At 37.6% G+C, this 27,547-nt stretch overlaps 1 long non-coding RNA gene across 1 annotated transcript in view; it reads right to left on the bottom strand.

Annotated features, from left to right (window-relative positions):
• Positions 1-27,547, bottom strand: part of LOC137215117 (uncharacterized) — a 1,036,631-nt gene that overhangs the window by 721,179 nt on the left and 287,905 nt on the right. The window lies entirely within an intron of this gene.

Genomic DNA, 27,547 nt, shown 5'->3' with positions numbered 1-27,547 from the left:
AAAATATTTTCCACAGAGCCCTAAGGTGCCTTGGCGTCTACCATTTGGATGGGATGTAGGGCTCAGGGCCTCTCTCTCCTACTCAACCACAAAGCCTCTGCTTAAATCTGTTTCATATATTGGCGCTCCTCACAGGGTTTGATTTTAAAAACTATGACTAAAACAACATAGAGTCTTCAGGGGCCTAACCAAGGTGGAGAGGTGTTCACTTAAGGGCAATTCTTTCTGGAATAGAATACATCAGAGTTTGTGTTTGCCTAGCTTTATAAAGGGGGCAATCATAAATAATAGGTAAAGTGGTCTACTCTTAGCTCTTCTGGTTTTCCCTGACAAGAAATCCCAAAAGTATATACCCCATCCAATAATTATTTATTGAGCACAAACTCTGGGATGGTTTCTGATAGGGTAGAGAGAAGCACATGTTAGAAATCATCCTGTCAGGAAGTTTGAAATCTAATGGGAAGACAGGGCAAGCATCCAAGAAGCAATAACACAGACAGTATAGGATGTGTGCTAATAAATATGCAAACAATGCACTATCAGATATCATATTGGACCGGGGAAAAATGTTTTAAGTAGTAACTATTATTTATTAAAAATCTACCCTGAGCCAGTTGTTCTACTACATACATTAACTCAAATGCTCCTAAGAACTTTGCAAAGTAGAAGTCACTATCCCCATTTTACAGATGTAGAAACTGAGATTCATACAGTTAAATAACTTGCTCAGAGTTGCTAGAACTCAAATTTAAACCCAGGTGCAAAAAAATCCAGGTGCATTAGATTCCTAAGACTGTGGCCCCATATGGCCTTCACAAAAAGAAAAAAAAAGTCATTGTAAGGATATGAGAGTGTCTCATGAATCTAAAGGTTGTAAGGCAGCTAGGTTTGGAAAGGAAATAGAATGAGGAAAAGGTATGCTGTCAGAAACCGTGGCAGTCCTTTCTTCTCATCGCTCACCTCAACTTCTCTCAGAATTCTTCTCTCCTTCTCTGCAGAATCACCTTCTCTTAGCCACAGTTCCCAAAATGGGTACAGATGACCATGCCACAGCTACTAAATTTGTGTTTCAAGTTCACCTACTTAAAGATGGAATGTCTGGCTTTCTTTGGGTTCCAATTCTCAGAAGACGAAAGTATGCTTGGGCCAGCAGCCACCCTCATCTAATCAACAATTAGTGAGGAGAAGGGTGTTGGTAGCATGAGGAACTACATGGTAGCACATGGAGAGAGCCACATGGAGACAGCGAAATACATCCTAGAATGTAGGTAATTGAGAGCTAAGCAAATAACACAAATTTCAGACAAAACCTCTCCCAGGCTCACTGAATTCAAGAATTGATGAGGTTCTTACAGTTAAAGTCAGGGATGTACCTGTTCCTGATCAGGACAGCAGAGAAAAACAAGAAACTTTGTTAAAAAAGAAAAGAAAATTTCATCAAATCTACCCCATCATTGCTCCTCTCTGAAAGACCCTAACTTCATGAATGTTTGAGTTCTACTATACTACTAATTTTGCCTGACATTAGAATTATACACACAGAAAGGCCATGCATGTGTCAATTACAAAGGAAGCTAAAAAACAAAAATTATGGGTTTAGCTTTGCTATACTGGGATTTATAGATGAAGAATACACAAACATAAGATCAAAAAATTTATTAACCCTTCCAACTTTTTCTTTCATTAATCAATGTAATCTAGTTAGTATATACCATATAGCTATAACATATCTCAACCTACTCATTTTCAGGATTAAGTTTAAATCTTACAAAGCTCTCTCCAATTTCTCTGTTAAGAATTAATTGTTCGGGCTTCCCTGGTGGCGCAGTGGTTGAGAGTCCGCCTGCCGATGCAGGGGACACGGGTTCGTGCCCCAGTCCGGGAGGATCCCACGTGCCGCAGAGCGGGTGGGCCCGTGAGCCATGGCCGCTGAGCCTGTGCGTCCGGAGCCTGTGCTCCGCAATGGGAGGGGCCGCAGCAGTGAGAGGCCCGCGTACCGCAAAAAAAAAAAAAAAAAAAAAAAAAGAATTAATTGTTCTACACACACACACACACACACACACACACACACACACACAAACTGCAGCAAAGATTATACTTCGTGGTGAAACACTGATGCCTTAAAGATCAGGACCAAGACAAGTATGTCCACTATCAACTCTTCTATTTATCATTACACTTCAGGTTCTAATCAGTACAGTAAGAAAATAAAATGAATTAAAATCTATTAGGATGGGAAAGGAAGAAACAATAACACCATTATTTGCAAGACATATGATGGTGTATGGGGAAATTCCAAAGTAATTCAGAGATAAAATAGTTAAACTAAAGATAAACTTTATGCATTTCTTTACACTAGCAATAATTAGTATTTAAAAGTAATAATTAAAAAGCAACCATATCACTTCTATATCTAGCATTATGGCTATCTAAAAGCCCTCACAGGAGTATCACACTTCAGAACAACTATACTCTGAATGGGGCACATTCTTAAGGTGTCATTGGTCTCACAAGTCTTAGGGACTCAAAGGATGGGATTTCACACTCTCTACCAAAAACCTTTAGCTGAGGTCAGAGCAACAGATAGTGAGGAGATACAATGCTACCCCAGAAGTAATGCCAGTTGAAGCACTCTTATCAAGATACTGAGACTTGGGCCATCAAGGAAAGAGGAAGTTGAGCCTGGGACTTCCATGCTAAACCAAGACCCCCAAGAATGCTGGCAGACTGGGGGCACCTCTTAGCTACAGAAAGAAGAACATATCTTCTGAAGAAGTATATCCACAAATTAGGTCTGAAGGAGTCCTAATGATTAAGATCAAGAAGTGGGGCTTACAAGAAAAGATCAGTAAGCACATTTAAAGGCAAGACTATGAATAAGAGCCAAAAAATAACAAATTTGAGGGTCAGACTCTCAAGGAATCTAAATATTGGGACTTTCAGATACAGAATAGAGTGCATTTATGGAAAAGAATGTTTAAAGAAATTAGAGCACAGTTACAATGATCAGAAACCAACAAGAAGGTATCAAGAATTATCAGATAAATTTGAAAGGAAAATAAATGAAACTCTTGACATTAAAACACCATTGTTGGGCTTCCCTGGTGGCGCAGTGGTTGAGAGTCCGCCTGCCGATGCAGGGGACACGGGTTCGTGCCCCGGTCCGGGAAGATCCCACATGCGCGGAGCGGCTGCCCGTGAACCATGGCCGCTGAGCCTGCATGTCCGGAGCCTGTTGGCTCCGCAACGGGAGAGGCCACAACAGTAAGAGGCCCGCGTACCTCTAAAAAAAAAACAAACAAACAAAAAACACCATTGTTGAAATAAAATACTTAATGAATGGGTCAAATAACAGAATCACTATGACTGAAGAGAGAATTTGTGAAATGGAAAATGCATATTAAGAAATCACCAAGAACTTAAAGACAAGATGATGGAGAATATAAAAGAGGTTTTAAGAGGTATAGAGGAGAGAATAATTGGGTCTAAAATATATCTAGGTAGAATACCAGTGAAGAAAAATAAAATGGAGAAAAGAAAACTTTAAAGACATAAAGGCTATGAATTTTCCAGAACTAATGAAAAGGATGATTCCAATGATCCAACACTGCAATATATCCCAAGCAAAATAAATGAAAAGATATCCATGCCTAGATACACTGTAGTGAAATTATAGGACAGCAAAAACAAAGAGAATATATTAAGAAAAATAAATGAGAAAGGATTAGGACTAGAAAAATTACAAAGGAACAATAATTAGAATTATCACAGATATCTCAATACTCATAGTCAATATAAGAAGACAGTAGAATAATGTTTCAAAGTAATGAGAAAATTTCAATCCAGAAATGTATGTTCAACAAAACTATCTTTCAAGAGTATTGGTTAAGTAAATATATTTATGAATCCACGAAAACTGAGAATCTTACTAATCATGAGGTCTACATCTAAGTAACTTCTAAATGTATGTTCTTCAAGGAAAAGGAAAATAATCCCCAAAAGGAGGTTTAAGATAGAGAAATAAATGTTAAGCAAATAAAAGGTAAACATGGATGTAAATCCAAACATACATTGTCTATATAAAACAATACCTATGATGATGAAGATGATGTCTAATTTATGGTATTTAGAAGAAAAGGGTAGAACTAAACTGTTGAACAATGACAGTACATAATCCTTCAGGGTTAAGATAAAAGTTCTGAGAACCTTGACTTGTTGGAGGGTAGATCAAGATATTATTTAACTAGAGAATTGAACACCAACTACTAAAGTGCAATCAACCAAAAAAAGAAATAAGAAGAAGGGAGGAAAGCAGCAAGGAAATAGCAAGACAATTAGAAAACAGAAAGATGATGATGGACATATGCCCAAAGACACCAACAATTACAAAAAAAAAAAAGAAATGAAAAAACTGAATCCAGGATGTCAATAATTAATAATTAACAGATACAAAAAAAGATATTTGAAAAACCTCAACCTCCAATGGCTCCTTGTCATGATGACTTGCCCCTTTCCCACTATAAGCAACTAAAAAACTGGATGGAATATATAAAAAAGCAAAAGAATGACAGGAAAAAACTCATGATCATCTCGATGCAGAAAGCATTTGGCAAAATGCAATATTCTTTTATGATAAAAACACTTAAGAAACTATGAATAAAAGGAAACTGCCTTTCGGACAAGAAAAATTGAGGTATACAATATTTCCATTATGTACGTATTTTTATATATAGAGAAAACATGCTATACCCATGTTTATATATAATCTTATGTACTATAGCAATTATTATATTTGATATTATGTAACATCAGCAATATAATTACTATTATTTATAATAATATATATTATGTTTATATATTTTATATGTATATATATTGTTAGAAATATGCTAAACCCTAATTTTGGCCCCCAGATTCAAACCCCTCCTCTCCACCCCACTCCCACCCCCTTTGTGTGGTCTGGCTGACCATGGACTGAACTCCCTAATGTTTGAAAAGAACATATTCTCTAAATCTGCAGATTACATCAAGAAGTTGTTGTCTGAGAACTTATCCAAAGAGACTCATACATCTCTTTTCCATAGATCCATCCCTCTATCCATCCATCTATTCATCCGTTAATTAATTTATTTATTAAGTGCAACATGTCACAGACCCTATTCTAAGCTCTGGGGTTGCCACAGTGAACAAGATAGACAGTGTTCCTGCTCTCATGGAAACAACATTTGGATGGTGATGAAATGCAAAAGAAAATATTGCCATCATATTAATGTTTTATTCAGTATGAAAGAAGTATTTCTAAACTTCTGAGTTTTTAAAAACAAATGAAATAGGTTCACAGATTTCTGTCTGTCATTAACTCATAAGACCACAGAATCCTGGAGCCAAAAGTCTCCTTGGAGACTATCAAATCTAACAGCATATTCTCACCTGAGTTTCAGATATGTTAAAAAGCTGCACTAGGCGTCCAAACTTGGTAAAATTACTATGAAATCCATTTATTTATATTATTAAATGTATATATTAAAAGTCATATACTGTAGGATTTAAAATCATAGTAACATTCCAAGAGAACATGTTTCTTTCTTGTTCCAGTCTCTCAAGGAAACCAATTATACTAACTTTGGGTTACGGGTTACTTCTATTCACAGCTAGCATCAAGCAAATTTAATGAATAAAATATAATTTTGGAAAAAAAAATCAGAAGTCAAAATTTGAAGGAAAAAGTTAACATAGAAGGGCTCCTTCAAACTCTCAAATCATAAAAAGAAAAGATTGTTTTGTAAATTTTAAATATGGCTTTTAAGTAAACTGAACTGTTTTACCCTCATTTGAGGTGCTATTTTAATAGGAGACTACTGGCCATTACACATACTTATCTTCTTCCTTTAGAGGATCAACCTTTAATGGGGAGAAAAACAGACTTGGAAGAAAAACTATAAATAAGATTTCCTGTGTTACAAATGCAAGTTCAGGTTCTGGAGATAAGATTCATTCAAAATACTGGATGGTATTTTGAAACCATAATAAAAATCTGTATTTTTCACTCTCTAACCCAAGTTATTCCCAGTACCCGTCTATTCATTACTTAATACATACTCCTTCTTTCCACCTAAGGCAAGATTACTTAACTGGAACAACAGAAGAAAACTAAAGCTCCCACTACAAGTTTTGCTCCACCATTACTTTTATTTATTAATCACAAAAATGTACAGATCACAGTATCACTTTTTTAAGTACTCCATTAACCAGAATCTTTTCACATCATAGGAAACATAGCAAATATTTAAATAACAATAATAATCCTCCAATCTTCAAAATGGCAGATTTTTAAATCAGTTTGGAGAAAATGGCAACAATTATGTTCTCAAGGAATAGTGAGATATCCTACTTTTCTGTGATTTCTGAAAATATTTATTCCCCTGGTTGGGTAGTACTCAACCTTTTCCATTTTTCTTGGGAAGAATCCATTATATAAGAAGCTATTTATCTTTCCCCTGGAGGCGTCCTCCCAAGAAATAAAGAAAACATCTAGAAATGCTTTGAAATGATGGTAGAGCACATGTCAAACAGAAAAAAAAAAAAAAAGATTCTAAGAATATTAGTCTGACCCCCAAAGAGAGAAACACTTGTAATCAATTTTCTTTTCATTAATACAGTAAATGCTTTCTACACTTTGTGTGCCTAAAGAGAACCATTCTAAGATAAAGGATGTCTCCCCAACCTTTTATACTGAACTAGTGGTTTCCCAAATTTAATATGCATGAAGAGTGCACGTGAGCCCTCTTAAAGCCAAGAACCAAACCCTGTCTGTGTAATAAATCTCACCACTATTCCACTACTAGACAGGGGATTAAAACTAATCTAACAATCCCCAAACCAAGCACCAAGTGGATTAAAATGCAAAATGCATGGCAGCAGGAAGATTCTTAATGCTAAATAACAAATATTTCAATCACAGAAATCATTTTTATCTTCTTGTTTATGCTAAGTAGATACTATTAGACTTAATACCTTTATTCACACAAGTAGAGGAAAGAAACAGTTTTATAAAGACCTAATTACTTGACTGCCTTGGTATAGCTGGCCAAAAACCACCAAACGCAAACAAAAATGAGCTTAATAAAAGGACTACACTGTGATCTTCAGATTGTTTATTCCTTTAAGGTCAACTTAGTGATGCTTGATTTTTGCAATTTTCCTTTAAGCCAAAACAGTCCAAGCTATAAGGGTTGAATCAAGAAGGGCAAAAGAGTTTCCAGGGATTCTAAAACTGGAGCAGCCTCTTCCTTTGCCAAAATTATCATCACAGCACACAATGGGAGAGCCCTTGTTAAAATGAACTTAGAAGATGCCCTCATGAGGCCTGAGCCCTTTAAAGCTGTAGCTGATAGCAAATATAGGTAAGTGACCATGTGCAGGCCCTTGTTAGCACTGTCTATCCAAGGAACATAATACACACACACACATCTGGCATTTCCTAACGGCCGTGGAACACATTATATGCAAAACCCTTCACTTAGCTCCAACTGCAATCCACATATTGCTGGAAGGAATCCATAAAGTTTTATCTGAAATACTGTTGTAGTTTTCATCTCTGTCATTCTCCTCAATTTTCCACTCCTGGGTCCTGTTATACCCTTTCTCAGACAGCTGCATTTCAACTTGAATCCCTCACTGGACCCTTCCCTACCCTCGCTCATCTATAAAATAAAGTATCCTTCAAGTCTCTCCTGCTGTACTATTCTATGTGATTACTACCAAGTCAGCTCCAGACATTCTTAAGCAAAATAACTGCTACAATTTTAACACTGAGACTGAGCTTGCTCTGGGACACTTACCTCATCCGCAGCATTTATTTCAAAACTCAAAATCTGGGTGAAAAAAAATGGACTATTATACCTAAGTGAGGTACAAAACGTGAGGTAAGAACATATGCTTGGACTAGCCTAGGCATTCACAACTGGTTTTCAATCCTCAAGGATAGGTGTTCATTTCATTTCCTCTCAACCAAGTCTTCTTGGTTCAGAAACGCCTACATATAACACAACATTAAGAGGAGTTAAGAGTTATAACTGAAGGTTGTAAAATAGTAACAGGATGATTTCTACTTTCACACACTATGATGCATGTTTCTGCACTGAAATTGCTAAGTCATCTCATGTTTGTAACAATGGTAAACAGAGTAGAATTTAATTAGCTATACCATGTGTGATTTCCTCAAAAAAAAAAAAAGGGTTTCTTATCTTTCTACATGTAAAAGGACAATCAAAAGATAAATTAGGTATGAGGAAATTCTTCAAGCCTAGCTGAACCAAAATGACGTGTTTTCATTTACGAAGACATTTTGGTAAAAACACCCCAATGTTTCTCATTTTTTTACAGCATGTCTATCTCATCAGTGAAGACCATCAAGAGCCAAAGTCCGACAGGCCTCCAGGAATCACCCCATCCCCTCTATCAGATCAACTTCTAAACAAGCAGATGGTTTTTGCAGAAATCGTTCCCAAATCCAAATCAGCTAGCCAGTGTTGGTACACGATGAGATATTCATTGGTCTTCACTAAGTTGTCATAAAGCTAAATTTATTTAACATACAGGCAATGCTTTATTCAGAGAATACTTCCTTCCCACACTTTCAGTGTTCAAATGTCCTTTTTTTAAATGAAATGACAGTTATAATAAATGATACCTGGTTCTTCTGTTTTCTATTTGTTTGTTGGGTTTTTTTTTAATTTACAAACATCATTCTCGAAAAAAATTTTAATTGACAAAATTTTGAACGTTAATAATCCATGGCTGAATAGATACAAAAACAAGACCCGTATATATGCTGTCTACAAGAGACCCACTTCAGACCTAGGGACACATACAGACTGACAGTGAGGGGATGGAAAAAGATATTCCATGCAAATGGAAATCAAAAGAAAGCTGGAGTAGCAATTCTCATATCAGACAAAATAGACTTTAAAATAAAGACTATTAGAAGAGGCAAAGAAGGACACTAGATAATGATCAAGGGATCAATCCAAGAAGAAGATATAACAATTGTAAATATTTATGCACTCAACATAGGAGCACCTCAATACATAAGGCAAATGCTGACAGCTATAAAAGGGGAAATCGACAGTAACACATCCATATTAGGGGACTTTAACACCCCACTTTCACCAATGGACAGATCATCCAAAATGAAAATAAATAAGGAAACACAAGCTTTAAATGATACAATAAACAAGATGGACTTAATTGATATTTATAGGACATTCCATCCAAAAACAGGAGAATACACTTTCTTCTCAAACACTCATGGAACACTCTCCAGGATAGATCATATCTTGGGTCACAAATCAAGCCTTGGTAAATTTAAGAAAATTGAAATTGTATCAAGTATCTCTTCTGACCACAACGCTACGAGACTAGATATCAATTACAAGAAAAAATATGTAAAAAATACAAACACATGGAAGTTAAACAACACACTACTTAATAACCAAGAGATCCCTGAAGAAATCAAAGAGGAAATAAAAACATACCTAGAAAAAAGTGAAAATGAAAACACGAGGACCCAAAACCTATGGAATGCAGCAAAAGCAGTTCTAAGAGGGAAGTTTATAGCAATACAATCCTATCTCAAGAAACAAGAAACATCTCCAATAAACAACCTAACCTTACACCTAAATCAATTAGAGAAAGAAGAACCAAAAAAAACCCAAAGTTAGCAGAAGGAAAGAAATCATAAAGATCAGAAATAAATGAAAAAGAAATGAAGGAAACAATAGCAAAGATCAATAAAACTAAAAGCTGATTCTTTGAGAAGATAAACAAAATTGATAAACCACTAGCCAGACTCATCAAGAAAAAAGGGGGAAGACTCAAATCAATAGAATTAGAAATGAAAAAGGAGAAGTAACAACTGATACAGCAGAAATACAATGGATCATGAGAGATTACTACAAGAAACCATATGCCAATAAAATAAACAACCTGGAAGAAATGGACAAATTCTTAGAAAAACAAAACCTCCCAAGACTGAACCAGGAAGAAATAGAAAATATAAACAGACCAATCACAAGCACTGAAATTGAGACGGTATTTAAAATCTTCCAACAAACAAAAGCCCAGGACCAGATGGCTTCACAGGCGAATTCTAGCAAACATTTAGAGAAGAGTTAACACCTATCCTTCTCAAATTCTTCCAAAATACAGGAGGAGGAGGAACACTCCCAAACTCATTCTACGAGGCCACCATGACCCTGATAACAAAACCAGATAAAGATGTCACAAAGAAAGAAAAATACACACCAATATCACTGATGAACATAGATGCAAAAATCCTCAGCAAAAAAATAGCAAACAGAATCCAAAAGCACATTAAAAGGATAACACACGATGATCAACTGGGGTTTATCCCAGGAATGCAAGGATTCTTCAATATACGCAAATCAATCTATGTAATAAAACATATTAACAAACTGAAGGAGAAAAACCATATGATCATCTCAATAGATGGAGAAAAAGCTTTTGACAAAATTCGACACCCATTTATGATTAAAAACCCTCCAGAAAGTAGGCATAGAGGGAACTTACCTCAACATAATAAACGACATATATGACAAACCCACAGCCAACATCGTTCTCAACAGTGAAAAACTGAAACCATTTCCACTAAGATCAGGAACAAGACAAGGTTGTCCACTCTCATCACTATTATTCAACATAGTTTTGGAACTTTTAGCCACAGCAATCACAGAAGAAAAAGAAATAAAAGGAATCCAAATGGGAAAGAAGAAGTAAAACTGTCACTGTTTACAGATGACATGATACTATACATAGAGAATCCTAAAGATGCTACCAGAAAACTACTAGAGCTAATCAATGATTTTGGTAAAGTAGCAGGATACAAAATTAATGCACAGAAATCTCTTGCATTCCTACACACTAATGATGAAAAATCTGAAAGAGCAATTAAGGAAACACTCCCATTTACCACTGCAACAAAAAGAATAAAATACCTAGGAATAAACCTACCTAAGGAGACAAAACACCTGTATGCAGGAAACTATAAGAACTCATGAAAGAAATTAAAGATGATACAAACAGATGGAGAGATATACCATGTTCTTGGATTGGAAGAATCAACATCGTGAAAATGACTATACTACCCAAAGCAATCTACAGATTCAATGCAATCCCTAACAAGCCAGCAATATCATTTTTCACAGAACTAGAACAAAAAATTTCACAATTTGTATGGAAACACAAAAGACCCTGAATAGCCAAAGCAATCTTGAGACAGAAAAATGGAGCTGAAGGAATCAGGCTTCCTGACTTCAGACTATATTACAAAGCTACAGTAATCAGCACAGTATGGTACTGGCACAAAAACAGAAATATAGATCAATGGAACAGGATAGAAAGCCCAGACATAAACCCACACACATATGGTCATCTGATCTTTGATAAAGGAAGCAAGAATATACAGTGGAGAAAAGACAGCCTCTTCAATAAGTGGTGCTGGGAAAACTGGACAGCTACATGTAAACGAATGAATTTAGAATACTCCCTAACACCATACACAAAAATAAACTCAAAACGGATTAAAGACCTAAATGTAAGGCCAGACACTATCAAACTCTTAGAGGAAAACACAGGCAGAACACTCTATGACATACATCACAGCAACATCCTTTGTGACCCACCTCCTAGAGAAATGGAAATAAAAACAAAAATAAGCAAATGGGACTTAATGAAACTTAAAAGATTTTGAACAGCAAAGAAAACCATAAACAAGACGAAAAGACAACCCTCAGAATGGGAGAAAATATTTGCAAACGAAGCAACAGACAAAGGCTTAATCTCCAAAATATACAAGCAGCTTATGCAGCTCAATATCAAAAAAACAAACAACCCAATCCAAAAATGGGCAGAAGATCTAAATAGACATTTCTCCTAAGAAGATATATAAATTGCCAACACACACACAAAAGGATGCTCAACATCACTAATCAGTAGAGAAATGCAAATCAAAACTACAGTGAGGTGTCACCCCACACCAGTCAGAATGGTCATCATCAAAAAATCTACAAACAATAAATGCTGGAGAGGTTGTGGAGAAAAGGGAACCCTCTTGCACTGTTGGTGGGAATGTAAATTGATACAGCTACTATGGAGAACAGTATGGAGGTTCCTTAAAAAATGAAAAATAAAACTACCATAAGACCCATCAATCCCACTACTGGGATATACCCTGAGAAAACCATAGTTCAAAAAGGGCCATGTAGCACAGTGTTCACTGCAGCTCTATTTTCAATAGCCATGACATGGAAGCAACCTAAGTGTCCATCCACAGATGAATGGATAAAGAAGATGTGGCACATATATACAATGGAATATTAGCCACAAAAAACAATGAAACTGAGTTATTTGTAGTGAGGTGGATGGACCTGGAGTCTGTCATACAGAGTGAAGTGAGTCAGAAAGAGAAAAACAAATATCATATGCTAACACATATATATGGAATCTAAAAGAAACCAAAAAAAAATGGTTCTGAAGAACCTAGGAGCAGGATAGGAATAAAGACACACACATAGAGAATGGTCTTCAGGACACAGGGAGGGGGAAGGGTAAGCTGGGACGAAGTGAGAGAGTGGCATGGACTTATATATACTACCAAATGTAAAATAGATAGCTAGTGGGAAACAGCCACATTGCACAGGGAAATCAGCTCAGGGCTTTGTGACCACCTAGAGGGGTGAGATAGGGAGGATAGGAGGGAGATGCAAGAGGGAGGAGATATGGTGATATGTGTGTGTGTGTGTGTGTGTGTGTGTGTGTGTGTGTGTGTGTATGATTCACTTTGTTATAAGCAGAAACTAACACATCATTATAAAGCAAGTATACTCCAATAAAGATGTTAAAAAAATAAATAATCCATGATGTCCAAATTTCTGGGATTCCCTGGAATAATAAAACGTTCTAGAAACAAAGTTTCCATCTCTCTTTCCTTTCAAAGTACTAATTAACCTCACTGGTCTAGTAATCTGACAAACTGATGAGAATGAATTGTTGTGTTAATTTAGATTTAGCTAACTTGGATTCAACAACCAAAACCACCACCAAAGTATTCAGTTTTCTTGTCCAGACCGTGCCTGACTGATAGGTCAGCTCACTGAGGAGTAGGTTTTGTGATTAAGATAAGGACAACAGTAGGAAAAAGTACGGAATCCATGTGCCATAAATTCCCCCACATAGCAATCTTTAAAATATAGGCCTTTGGGCTTCTCTGGTGGCGCAGTGGTTAAGAATCCACCTGCCAAGGCAGGGCACACGGGTTCGAGCCCTGGTTCAGGAAGATCCCACATGCCACAGAGCAACTAAGCCCGTGCACCACAACTACTGAAGCCTGTGTGCCACAACTACTGAAGCCCGCGTGCCTAGAGCCCTCGCTGTGCAACAAGAGAAACCACCGCAGTGAGAAGCCTGCACACCACAATGAAGAGTAGCCCCCATTCGCCACAACTAGAGAAAGCCCGCACGCAGCAACGAAAGACCCAACACAGCCATAAACAAATAAAGTTCTGTTTAAAAAAAAATAAAAATAAAGTATAGGCCTGTCACTCCTATCAGCTTTCCCATCCTCTTTTTCCACCTTCCTAATTCTTGCTTTCAAACGCTGCAAGTTTGCTTACCCCCATTTTTTTTTATAACACCTTTATTGGAGTATAATTGCTTTACAATGTTCTGTTAGTTTCTGCTGTATAACAAAGTGAATCAGCTATATGTATACATATATCCCCATATACCCTCCCACTTGTGTCTCCCTCCTACCCTCCCTATCCCACCCCTCTAGGTGGTCACAAAGCACTAAGCTGATCTCCTTCTGCAATGCAACTGCTTCCCACTAGCTATCTATTTTACATTTGGTATTGTATATGTACATGCCACTCTCTCACTTCGTCCCAGCTTACACTTCTCCCTCCTTGTGTCCTCAAGTCCATTCTCTAGATCTGCTTCTTTATTCCTGTCCTGCCCCTAGGTTCTTCAGAACCATTTTTTTTTAATATTCCATATATATGTGTTAGCATACAGTATTTGTTTTTCTCTTTCTGACTTACTTCACTCTGAATGACAGACTGTAGGCCCATCCACCTCACTACAAATAACTCAATTTCATTTCTTTTTATGGCTGAGTAATATTCCATTGTATGTATGTGCCACATCTTCTTTATCCATTCATCTGTGGATGGACACTTAGGTTGCTTCCATGTCCAGGCTAAATAGTGCTGCAATGAACACTGTGGTATATGACGCTTTTTTTTTTTTTTTTTTTTTTGCTGTACATGGGTCTCTCAGTGCTACGGCCCCTCCCGCTGTGGAGCACAGGCTCCGGATGCGCAGGCCCAGTGGCCACAGCTCATGGGCCCAGTCGCTCCACGGCATGTGGGATCCTCCCGGACCAGGGCACAAACCCGCGTCCCCTGCATCGGCAGGCGGACTCTCAACCACTGCGCCAGCAGGGAAGCCCAGATGACCCTTTTTGAATTATGGTTTTCTCAGGGTATATGCCGAGTAGTGGGATTGATGGGTCTTATGGTAGTTCTAGTTTTCGTTTTTTAAGGAACCTCCATACTGTTCTCCATAGTTGCTGTATCAATTTACATTCCCACCAACAGTGCAAGAGGGTTCCCTTTCTCCACACCCTCTCCAGCATTTATTGTTTGTAGATTTTTTGATGATGGCCATTCTGACTGGTGTGGGGTGACACCTCACTGTAGTTTTGATTTGCATTTCTCTACTGATTAGTGATGTTGAGCATCCTTTCATGTGTTGGTTGGCAATCTGTATATCTTCTTTGGAGAAATGTCTATTTAGCTCTTCTGCCCATTTTTGGATTGGGTTTTTTGGGTTTTTTTGATACTGTGCTGCATGAGCTGCTTGTACATTTTGGAGATTAATCCTTCGTCTGTTGCTTTGTTTGCAAATACTTTCATCCATTCTGAGAGTTGTCTTTTCGTCTTGTTTATGGTTTCCTTTGCTATGCAAAAGCTTTTAAGTTTCATTAGGTCCCATTTGTTTATTTTTTTTTAATTTCCATTTCTCTAGGAGGTGGGGCACAAAGGATCTTGCTGTGCTGTATGTCATAGAGTGTTCTGCCTATGTTTTCTTCTAAGAGTCTTATAGTGTCTGGCCTTACATTTAGGTCTCTAATCCATTTTGAGCTTATTTTTGTGTATGGTGTTAGGGAGTATTCTAAATTCATTCTTTTACATGTATCTGTCCAGTTTTCCCAGCACCACTTATTGAAGAGGCTGTCTTTTCTCCATTGTATATTCTTACCTCTTTTATCAAAGATAAGGTGACCATAGGTGCGTGGGTTTATGTCTGGGCTTTCTATCCTGTTCCATCGATCTATATTTCTGTTTTTGTGCCAGTACCATACTGTGCTGATTACTATAGCTTTGCAGTATAGTCTGAAGTCAGGGAGCCTGATTCCTCCAGCTCCATTTTTCTGTCTCAAGATTGCTTTGACTATTCGGGGTCTTTTGTCTTTCCGTATAAGTTGCGAGGTTTTTTGTTCTAGTTCTGTGGAAAATGCCATTGGTAATTTGATAGGGATTGCCCTGAATCTGTAGATTCCTTTGGGTAGTATAATTATTTTCACAATGTTGATTCTTCCAATCTAAGAACATGGTTTATCTCTCTATCTGTTTGTATCACCTTTAATTTCTTTCATCAGTGTCTTATAGTTTCCTGCATACAGGTGTTTTGTCTCCTTAGGTAAGTTTATTCCTAGGTATTTTATTCTTTTTGTTGCAGTGGTAAATGGGAGTGTTTCCTTAATTGCTCTTTCAGATTTTTCATCATTAGTGTATAGGAATGCAAGAGATTTCTGTGCATTAATTTTGTATCCTGCTACTTTACCAAATTCACTGATTAGCTCTAGTAGTTTTCTGGTAGCATCTTTAGGATTCTGCTCACCTCCTTAATGTTTGAGTTATCCAGCTCCAAAAGGTCTGTAGAATTTCTCAGGTTCCTATTTGCCTGCTGTGAATTTTATTGAACATACACTGCTACTGACCCCATATATAATGGACCTAGAAAATATTCACTAGAAACTCAAATGTCCATTTCTCATCTTTATGTGACGGTGCATGCGTGTGTGTGTGTGTGTGTTGAGAGAGAAAGAAAGAGAGAAAGAGAGAGATCTTATGATGCTGTTTATAAGAAAGTGTCATTAGTCACTTAGGGGACACATAGTATTTTATTTTCAGTATCCTCCGAAAAGCTGGGAAAGTTTAATCACCATTATTTTTAGGCACTGTCATTCTCTCTCGAGACACGGGTTTTAATATGGTACAATACCAAACGTTATAACCGTGTGGCAATTTTGCACCACTGTGTGGACATCCTTTATCATTGCCTAGTGCATCAAAGCATTCCAAGTGCGGAAAGTCAATGCCTGTAGGCATCCCTAGTTGAAATTCCAATTAGAAAGGAAAATGAAGGACTATTGTATAGTCTATTAAAATTTGGAAGACTCCAAATAATGCTGGGAGAAAGAATATCTGATGACCTTTGGATCCCTTGAGTATTCCACATGATACTCTACAATATCTCATAAGCCCTTGGGGAAGACAATTTTTATTATCATTGCAGGTGTAGGTGAAGATCATTGGAAGAAAAAGACATTACATGAAACTGGTCTTAGCAAATACTTGTTGGATTCCCATCCCCATGCCAAAAAATGACATCCCAGTATCAATTAGAATGATCAGAAAGGATCTCTGGAATATGTGGCTCTTTGACATGGTTTTTAATCAGATACATCCAGAATTCATCTCTCATGAATCAGAGAAATAAAAATGATCTCCAGCAATTGCAGAATTCATTCTCCTCCCTCTGAGGGGAGCTGAATAGAGAGCTCTGAAATAAAACCACCTGCCCTTTTCTTTCAAATGCCCGAGAATGTGCCACAACTCTGCTTTGATCCTATGTTCCAATGTTTCACTGTTCTAACTTGCAGAAGAGACTTCTCCCTGCATGTGGATGTCTAACCTAAATCCTTCATGCTGCAATTTGCATCCATTCCTTTTGTTGAAAATTACTGTTTTTCTTACACCTGCTCTCCATTAAATGATATTACATACTTCTGGGTAATCATATTCTGTAAGGGAGAAAAGCATAAACTACTGCAGCTGAAGTCAGTAGCATATATTTCCACACAGATGTGTGAGTCATCAACAAATTGTGAAATCTTTGTGAATAGCAGCACATGGGAAAGATTGTCTTTTACAGCAGCAACTCTGCTCTGATAACATGTCATAAGGAAATAGACTACAGGAGTGTAGAAACAGAGTAACAGTGGACCTATGCATGCACACTGGTGCACACAGCCACACACACCCCACACACACAATTTACTGGCTTTAGTTGGAATGAAACATGAATTATAAGCTAGCAATTGCCTTCTCTTCTAAGCACTACTGAGTTTTTGATGCTTGGATATAATTTCTTATGCTTCTGTTATCTCAGGCAGGCTATAGCTATGACTGCATTAAACCAGTTTAGCTACCTAATTCTACTAAAAACCACACCTGTCAATCTGGTTTTTTATGTGCTATGGCCACAACATCCATAAGTGCTATGCTTCCTACTTTAACTATTTTGAAACAATTTAGATACAGTCTTGATTAAAAGACTGTATTGTTTCACTTCCTGGGGATACGGGCAAGTAGCCTTATCTAGTAAACTGTTTCCTAACTCACCATGTGCCTAGATTAAACTCAAGTACGAATCTCAGACCAGCATCATCTGTATCACCAGAGAACAGGTTAGAAATACAGGTTCTCAGGTCTCCTCCCCAGATTACTGAATCAAAATCTCCATTTATAACAAGACCCCTAGGCACTTCATAAATACATCCAAGTTTAAGAAGCAGTGATCTATTTAATCTCTCAGTGCCTCTATTTCTTCACCTAGAAAATGGATATTAACTGACACTTGCTACTTACTTGCTCCAGAGCAAAGGAGGATTAATGTCTTAGGGCTTTTTTCTCCCCAGAAATAGCCTCTACACAAACAGAACATTGGAGAGCAGTTTCATTTGTTGGCAAAGGCAATGACTGAACATTCTTTGAAAGAAGAACCAGTATTCTTTCCTAGATAATACATCTGTCCTTCATCCAAACTTCACTTCATGGCATAATGGTTCCAGAAACAGCACAGCAGTTCAACCAACTGCTTTTAGAGAAACAACTGAGGCTGATCCCAGTGAAAACAGTTTTCCTGCTCCCTGTCTTGGCTGTCAAACACAAACACTCTGTGGGTTAAATCAGCCCAGCTGGGTGTCTGCTGCTGAGCCATCTGCAGAACAACTTGCAGACCCTGAGCTTGACTCGGGCTAAGACAGCAGCAAGAGGGAAACAGGGAGAAGGGCCACAGCCTGCCCCCAGGGACCTCCCTATTCATGCCTTCCTTATCCAATTCCTTCCCTCAGAAGAGACAAGAATGGAAGAAACAGATGAGGTTTTCATGCAACAAGAATGCTCTCATGCTGTCAGGCAAAACCCTCATGGATGACCAAAGGGCTCAACAGAGTATTCACATCACACCCCTGAGATGCCAGGACAGAGCCAGGAAGGGGCAGTCCCAATGGCCCCAAAGTTCAAAAATCAAGAGGACACTGAATTACTACCCCCCATGCATTATCCTGACCCCCTCGAGGTTTGTCCAGACACTGGACCAAAACCTTTCAGACTTAGGAAGGAAAAACAGACTCAGTCCTTGACCTGGTCTCCCAGTTGCCAGTTCACTCTTAACTAAAGCCCTGAGTTAGAGAGAGAGCACATTCTCTCTCTGCCAGGGAAACTGGAGAGGACTGGGTTTTTAGGGTGAAATTACCTGGGTAAAAAATGTCAAGAATATAAGACAAGTCCTACTGACTTCGGAACCAGATAAACAATATACCATGATTGCATCATTTTACTCTGCAGGTGGGTAATAAAGGCATCCCTAAAAACAGGTGAGGTAGGAAGAGATTCATATTGAATTCTGAGCATACACACACACAAAACATAACACACATGCACACCAGGCTTCAATAGCCCACAAACATCTCCCTCCAAATATCCTGGTTCAGCCCACAGAGCAGTCCTTAGCACACTGATCTGTGGAGCAAGGGTTGTCCTAGTGTTGGCCTCCCAGCCTGAACCCATGTCATTTATCCTCAGGATGGCGTTATCCATTACTCTTTCTTTTCCCTCTTTTTTTTTTTTTTTTTTTTAACTTTTTGGCCACGCTGCACAGCACGCAGCATCTTAGTTCCCCGACCAGGGATCAAACCCACCCCCCACTGCAGTGAAAGCATGGAGTCTTAACCACTGGACAGCCAGGGAAGTCCCTCCCTCCTTCATTCTATCCTACGAGATCTCAAGATTTTAAAAGGGGCAACTTTGGGAAAATGGATTGCAACCATCAACAACAAAAACAACCACAAAAAGCTGAAGATCAAAGGAAAACACCCTCAGACAAACAGAATGACCTGAAGAATTTGAGGGAAAGGAACTATTTCTAGCACAATGTTTCTTTGTGTATTCTTCATCTCTCTCACTCTTTCCCCAAAAACAGGCCAGAAATCAAAATACAAAGGAAGAGAGAAGTGGATGTGAAAAATGCTAGTCAGTGCCTCTCCCACTAAACCATGGCTGCTTCCAAAAATGGAATAAACCAAGACTGGTACTGAACGCTCGGTACTGTTCCAGACACTCAATGGAAATTACACAGTTAAAATAAAGATCATAGTTGACACTACCATTTTTGCCTAAAGCGTACCCTAAAAATAGCTCTAGGGGAAGAACTGTCTTTTTAGGGTTCAAAGGTTATTGAAGTAAGTTTGAGTCCTATTTGTCTCCTGCAAGTTAGAATTTCCCATTTTTAAGTATCATAAGATTCTTCCAATATAACATATGGGAATCTCCCTCTGCCTTCCTCTTGGTGTCAAACACTATCCCCAACCTCCAGCCTCCCGCCTCCTAGCCAAGGCAGTTCATCACATCTTTCAGACCTTCATGCTAGAATCTGCCATCCAACATTCATCAGGCCATCTTTCCTATACTCCCAACAACCTACGAGGTATGTTATGGAGATGGAAACAGAGGCTCAAAGAGATTAGTGGTGTACTTCCAGTGACAACAACAAAGGGAAGAGCAAGGATACATACATCCAGGTCTGGCTGGCTCCAAAGCCTGTGCTCCTTCCAGCTCACTGTGCTATCTCCTGAAAAGGACAAAAGGTTCTCCCCTCAACATCAGTGATAGACTTTTTCATTCACTCATTTTTTTTCTGAGTGCCTGCCTGTGCCAGCCTGATGCTGGGAAGCCTGCAGTATCCCACTCCGGTCTCCTGGAATTAACGCTTCCACCTTTGCTATCTCGAGGAAGCAGGAGAACATGGTGCTTACAAGCAAGTGCTTTGCTGGAGGGGGAAAAAAAACAACTGGGGTTTGAATCTCAAATCATCCACTACTAGCTGTAGGATCTTGTACTTTACATCTTTGTACCTATTTCCATGCTCATAAACTTGGCATAATAATATTCTATTTCAGGGGGATAAGATACAAAAATATATATAATCTAAATATGATTAGATTCTAAACTTAGAATTTAAAACAGTGCCTGGCATAAAGAATAAACTTAATAAATAAAAACCATTCTCCTTCTCTTTGCCCTCCTCCTCCTCAAATTCAAAGACTGTGGCGGTAGAGATTTACTCAGGGAGCGAGAGAAAGCCCTCATCGCAGTTCAAGATACCACTCAAAGCATTACATGCAGGCCACCATCTATTTGGTTCATACGTTGATCTGTCCCACTCCACCTTTAGCTCTCACTGGACTTAAGACAAAAGGGATCTAATGCATTCCTGGCAGTTTTTCAAAGCATGGCAGAAGTGAGTCTGGTTTATAAGATTAATTCTCTTCTCTCCAGGCAGTGGGTCAAATCAGAACCTTCACTCAACCAACCCAGTGGATAATCTCCTTTTATTACTTTCAATCAAACTAAGTGTCTGCAATCTGTACAATGGCCACTAATTTAGTGGGGAAAAAACAATTTGTAGAGCATGATTATAAAAAGATGAGAATAGAAGGTCCAGACTGGATAAGCATCCTGTACGTTGCTCCCATCTCATTGCACAGAAAGCTTCTGTGACCCAAACTATGTGCATTTAGGACATACAGCGGTTCTGCTAAGCTAAAAATCAAAGAAAGAAATGAACATTGTGCACAGATCAGTTCCTTATTTAAATAAGTGAAACAGCCTATCAGTTAAATTCAGATCCTTTGTCACACTCACATGGAGTGATCCACTGCTCATACAACTTTAACATGAAAAGGTTTCATTGTGTGAAAATCAGAACCTTTTTTTAAAGATAATAAAATTCTAGTTACACAACTGGACAACATCACAAAGCTGTCTGGATTGTGGAAACCACTCTCTTCCTGTCATGGATAATAAGGCATGGGGTTTTGCTTGCTTTGATTAATTTCAGAATATTGCAGAGAACCTGAATAATCCCTAAGATAGCAAAGGAGAGAAGGAGAGGCGATAGGCAATGATAAAAGCGTAGTAATGGAACAGAGGCTGTGTTTCATCTGCTGTAGAAAACCCCGCAAACTAATTTCATTTTGGCAAGTACTAGCCACAGTAAGGGTCAGCATACAAAAATGTCCTCTGGCTCTGGGGCTTAAGTTACATGCACCAGCGCTGAGCAATGAAAAACAAAAACTGTAAGATGTCTCCATGACTGATCAAATATATAACATAGCCAGAAAGTGCACATTCCCCTTTTTTCAAATCACAGTAGCCATTATTTATACAAGTACTGAATATGGAAAAGGCTCTGACAAATTTACAGTGGTGTTTGGATGGATGAGGATGGCGGATGATGGATGAGGGAGACAGAGGATTCCCTTATTAAAGCATCAAATTCTTCCCTAAATATCAAATAGACAGTCTTAGCCACAACTGCACTGCTTCATACTCAAAATTACATAAACCAAACATGTTAAATGTTTGCCTTTAATAGAAAAAGGCAGGATTTTCTCCTAATAAATATTGTTAATTTCCACTATGGCATTACATACCTTTCCTTTTCTGCATAATGTTGACTTCAACATATATGCCTATCAAACGAGAATAAATGTGACAATTCACAAATATAAATGAATGCCCCAAAAACTGAGTAGCAATCTCAAGCACATTATTCTGTTCTAAAATTTTAGTAAATAATTTCAGCAGATATAATCTTCCAAATGTATTTTTGGTGTCTTTCTTGACAGGACAGTAGCTCTTAAGGGAAACTCACCATTCACTGCCTGTATGATTTCTTTTTATATTGTGCCCAGATAAAAATATACAGAGTTGGAAGCACTGCAGTGCCCACTAGTGGAAATATTAGAAGCAAAGATGCATCCTGCCTCCATGGAGTTAAAAAAAAGAGAGTATAAAATAAAAAGCATCTGCTTTAAAAACCATTTGTGTGACCATTCACTTCTTATTGTAACTGCAATGATAACAGAGGCATGCACAAAGAGAAAAACTTTATTCTGCAAGTCTCAACTTCTCCTTCATTAATCCTATTGTAAAGTTAACTGTACACAGAGAAATGAATTTGGAGGCATTGAAGATACTTTTTAAATTAACAAAATGGTCTGCATCTAATGAAAATTGCCCCAGACAGAGTGAAAGTTTTTCTCAGTAAAAAGAAATGCCTCTTTACCATTCTAGCCAATACTACCCAAGTCAAACAACTCCTTGGTCTGTTGCAAATTGTTAGCACAGTGTGTTTTTTTTTTTTTGTTGTTGTTGTTGTTTAAACATCTTTATTGGAGTATAATTGCTTTACAATTGTGTGTTAGTTTCTGCTTTATAACAAAGTGAATCAGCTGTACATATACATATATCCCCATATCTCTTCCTTCTTGCGTCTCCCCCTCTCCCACCCTCCCTATCCCACCCCTCTAGGTGGTCACAAAACACGAAGCTGATCTCCCTGTGCTATGCGGCTGCTTCCCACTAGCTATCTATTTTACATTTGGTAGTGTATATATGTCCATGCCACTCTCTCACTTTGTACCAGCTTACCCTTCCCCCTCCCCATATCCTCAAGTCCATTTTCTAGTAGGTCTGTGTCTTTATTCCCATCTTGCCCGTAGGTTCTTCATGACCATTTTTTGGTTTGTTTTTTAGATTCCTTATATATGTGTTAGCGTACGGTATTTGTTTTTCTCTTTCTGACTTGTGTGTTTTTAACAATAACAGATCTGGTCAACTCAGAGCCTGTAATGACATCATTGCCAATCGGTCTTTTAGCATTAGCACAATACAATGTGTAATCCAATAGCAATCTGATTATAATTACCAGGCAACAATGTTTACGTATTGTAAGTGTTACCAGTTCTTTTCTTTTTTAATGAAAAACAAGCTTTGTTTTGTATTGTAATGTTTCTGTTTAAGTACAATGGTGATTAAGTCCCATAAAGATATATCCTTGACAGATAAGCCCAAAGTTACTACTTTAACTTATTTTATGAGTAATTCATACACTTTTAAGTACTTACATGAGGTTTGTTTGAAAAGAAATGAGACAAAAAATATGAGACTAAAACTTCATTCATAAAACTGTAAAATAAAAAAACATTCCTAACTCAAGTTAACACAAGATTTGTTACTTAGCATGAATATGTTGAAAAAACTAAACAAAGCCATGGAAATCAAGGCCATAAAGCAATTGTTTTTAAGATTTAGAAGCACACAGAACTAAAATTAGACATGTTATTCTAATATATATGAACTGGAGGTATTACGGTTTATCAGCCAATCATCTGGGTTTTATTGCTCACTTCATCTCATAATGGAAGGAATCTGTGATGGAGAATTAATGATGAGTAATTGAGAAAACCAATGACCCTGCTCTAGAGTTTTCTCCTCAGTTCTAGTTCTCTGCTTGGTTAGACCTTTCCTACCAGGTCCTGGCCCCAGCAGATTTCAAACTAAAACCCGGCCCACAAATAGGTATCATCTTAATGCGATAAAAAGTGCCATGGGGAGAAAACACAGAGAGTGGTTGAGGTAAACTATTCTAAGAAAAGATATTCCAGGAAATGAAAAGAAAGGAAATATTATTTACAATTGGTTTTGCTTCACTTTTCTTGATAAAGAAGTTATTATTTGGATCCAACACTAGCATAATCCACTTCTCCTTTCACTTGGTTAGGAGCAATGACATGACAGTGACAGGAGAGGTGGCAGCATGGCGCTGCTTCCTCTTTGCTTTGCCTTTGCATTTTCTTCTTGATTTGGAACAATTAAGTAGCCACAGGTTTGACTAAGTAACAAAATACATAGAAAGGGAGGGAAGGGAACAGGAAAAAATATTATCAGCAACATTCCCAACATTCCCCAAATGCCATTCCCAATTGCAACTTGAGTTCTTCGAAGAAACAAAAACAAGCAGTAAATGAACTGTGATAAATACCAATAAACTGGCCTTCCTGCCTTCAGGAGAAAGTCCAATGGGGCTTCTACGAAATGAATAAAATTTTACCTCTGCACCAGGCTGTAATATAGGCACCAAATATATGACACTTCTACTTTATAAAAAACAAAAACAAAGAAGTTATACTCTCTTTTTTTCAATAGCTTAAGGTATATGAATGTGTTTGCAATTTGGGGGAGATTTTTTTTCAAATATTAAAGGATATTTTACTGATCAGAGACTGCCTACCAATGTTAATCTCTATTCTTTAGCTAACCTCTGTTTTCAAACACTTCCTTGAGAATATATCTTCTTGGGATGTCTTCCTGTAATATATGCCAAAATAAAGATAATTTTTACAAGTAATGCCCCAAGGACTATTCCTGAAAATGTCTTCTACCGAATGCTAATTATACTGAATTTAACAGGTACTCTTTGGAAAAAGGAAGACTTCAATGGACAGGTGGGTTTGGAAAATATTGGCTTGAATAATGTTAAATGTTTTTTTACCTACAAATATTCTAAGAATCTTGAATATGCTCACGGACACCATCAACCTCCAATAGGTTAGACGGACTATTTCCCAGGAAGCTCATTACAAGAGAAAGCACACATAGGAAAATATCAGCTTGAATCTAAAATGGTTCAATATAGTAATGAGAACAGTAACTAATGGTGACGTTTGAGCAGTAAGTAACCCCTAAATAATCACAGCACCATTCTCAACTTTACTGATATTACTTCTTTTACTCCTCAAAACAACTCCATGTAATTCCCTACTTAAATGAAGAAACTAGGGTATGAATAAGTTAAGCAACTTTCCTGGGCTAGTAAGCAGTGGGGATGGGATTTGAACCCAAGCAGTTTCATTTGGAGACTATGTTCTAAAGCAAGATACATTGCTACTCGAACATATGGGACAACCGGGTCGAGGAAACAACCCACACTCACAGTGATTGGAGCTCCCAGGCCTCTTCCTTAGACCTGTTGCCTGGGTCTCAGCCTTCAGCTCCTCTACCCTGCTCCCATCATAGCAGCTGGACTTCAGCAGCTAATAGGCTGTCCAGAAGGGTAGGCAGGGATCTCCATATCCACAGTGCCCTTGTTTGTGGCTAACAGAATGGCTCCATCATCACCACTGACATGGGAGATTCTTCCCTGGGCTCAGGAGATGGGTGGACATGGGAGGAGCAATTCTAGAAAAGCTTGTTTGACTGATCCCCACACACAGATGCCAGAAGAGAGAGGCCTGGAGACTCAACAAAAGACTTGAATACATGGAGAACTACACTTTGCTTATAGACAGCAAAACTTTATTTCAAAGTGGAAATTCACCTTAAAACAATTTCTAAACTAAATATATTACCAATCAAACCCCTCAGTAGAGTATTTCTTAGCAAGTGACAGGCTGATCCTAAAATTCACATGGAAACAAAAAATCAAAATAGCCAAGGCAATTTTTAGAAAGACGACTTAATAAGTTGGGGGTGGGGTTGTCTCCCCTCACTAGATAGCAAAGCTCATTATGAAGCTACAGTAACTATCTAATATTAACATGGAGGTAGATACAGAAAACTTGGAACCTCAAGTCTTATTAGATGTATGGGAACCTCATATATGACAGAGCTTCACTGCAAATCAATGGAAGAAATGATGGACTTTTCAACTAATGCTGCTAGGATAATCAACCATCCATTTAGAAAAGTAGAAAGTTAGATCACTTTCCCCCAAAATGGAAAAAAATAATTGCATATAAATTAAATATTTAAACATGAGAAGGCAAAATCATCCAACTTGAAGAATCAAAAATGGGAGAAATCTTTCTGACATCCCAGTAGGGAAGAATTTCTTAAACAAGACACAAAAGGTACAAACCATAAAGAAAAAGGATGGTAATTTTGGTTGTACTAAAATTTAAAACTTCTGTATAACAAAACACATAGGGGAAAAAGTGAAAAGACAAACCACAGAGCAGATGGAGTTATTTTCCATGTATAAAATTAGCACAGTATTCTGATCAGAACATATAAAGAATTCCTACATATTTATATGAAAAAGAAACGATAGAAAAAAATGAGCAGAGTAAATGAACAGGCAATTAACGTGAGAACTCCAAATGAGCAGTAAGTTTATGAAAAGATGTTCAAACCCACCAGAAATCACAGAAATGTAAATTAAAACCATACTAAAATGTCATCTTATGCCCATCAGATTGGTTAAAAAAGATAAGTATGCCTGATAATACCAAGTGTCAGTAGAAAAGGGGGAAATTACAACTTTTACATATAATTGGGAGAATAAACTTGAAATAACTAGAATATCATTAGAATGATATAATTAGAATAGTGGCTACCTTTAGGGTGGGTGAGATGGGATTTGATACATGTAAGGCCCTTTTTCTTTTTTTAAGTGAAACAATTTTTGTTTTGTTATATATATTTGTTTTTTAAATTCTACATTTAAGAGTATTTATCTTTCTCTGACTTATTTCACTAGGCATAGTACTCTACTCAATACTCAAAAATACCTATGAAGTTTTTCACAGAACTATAACAAATAATCCTAAAAGTTATATGGAACCACACACGACGCTGAACTGACAAAGCAATCTTAAGAAAAAAGAACAAAGCTGAAGGTACCATGCACCCTGACTTCAGACTATACTACAAAGCTACAGTGATCAAAACAGCATGGTACTGGCACAAAACAAACACATAAATCAATGAAACAGAATAGAAAGCCCAGAAATAAACCCATGCACTATGGTCAATTAACCTATGAAAAAGGAGGCAAGAACATGCAACAGAGAAAAGACAGTCTCTTCGATAAGTGGTCCTGGGAAAACTGGGCAGCTACATGTAAAAAAATGAGATTAGAACATTTCCTCATACCATATACAAAAATAAAATCAAAATGGATTAAAGACCCAAATGTAATACCAGATACTATAAAACTCCTAGAGGCAAACATAGGCAGAATACACTTTGACATAAAGCATAGCAATATTTTTTGG

The sequence above is a fragment of the Pseudorca crassidens genome, chromosome 20 (assembly GCF_039906515.1).
Source record: "Pseudorca crassidens isolate mPseCra1 chromosome 20, mPseCra1.hap1, whole genome shotgun sequence".
NCBI classification, from domain to species: Eukaryota; Metazoa; Chordata; class Mammalia; order Artiodactyla; family Delphinidae; genus Pseudorca; species Pseudorca crassidens.
This window is presented reverse-complemented; position numbering and strand designations above follow the sequence as displayed.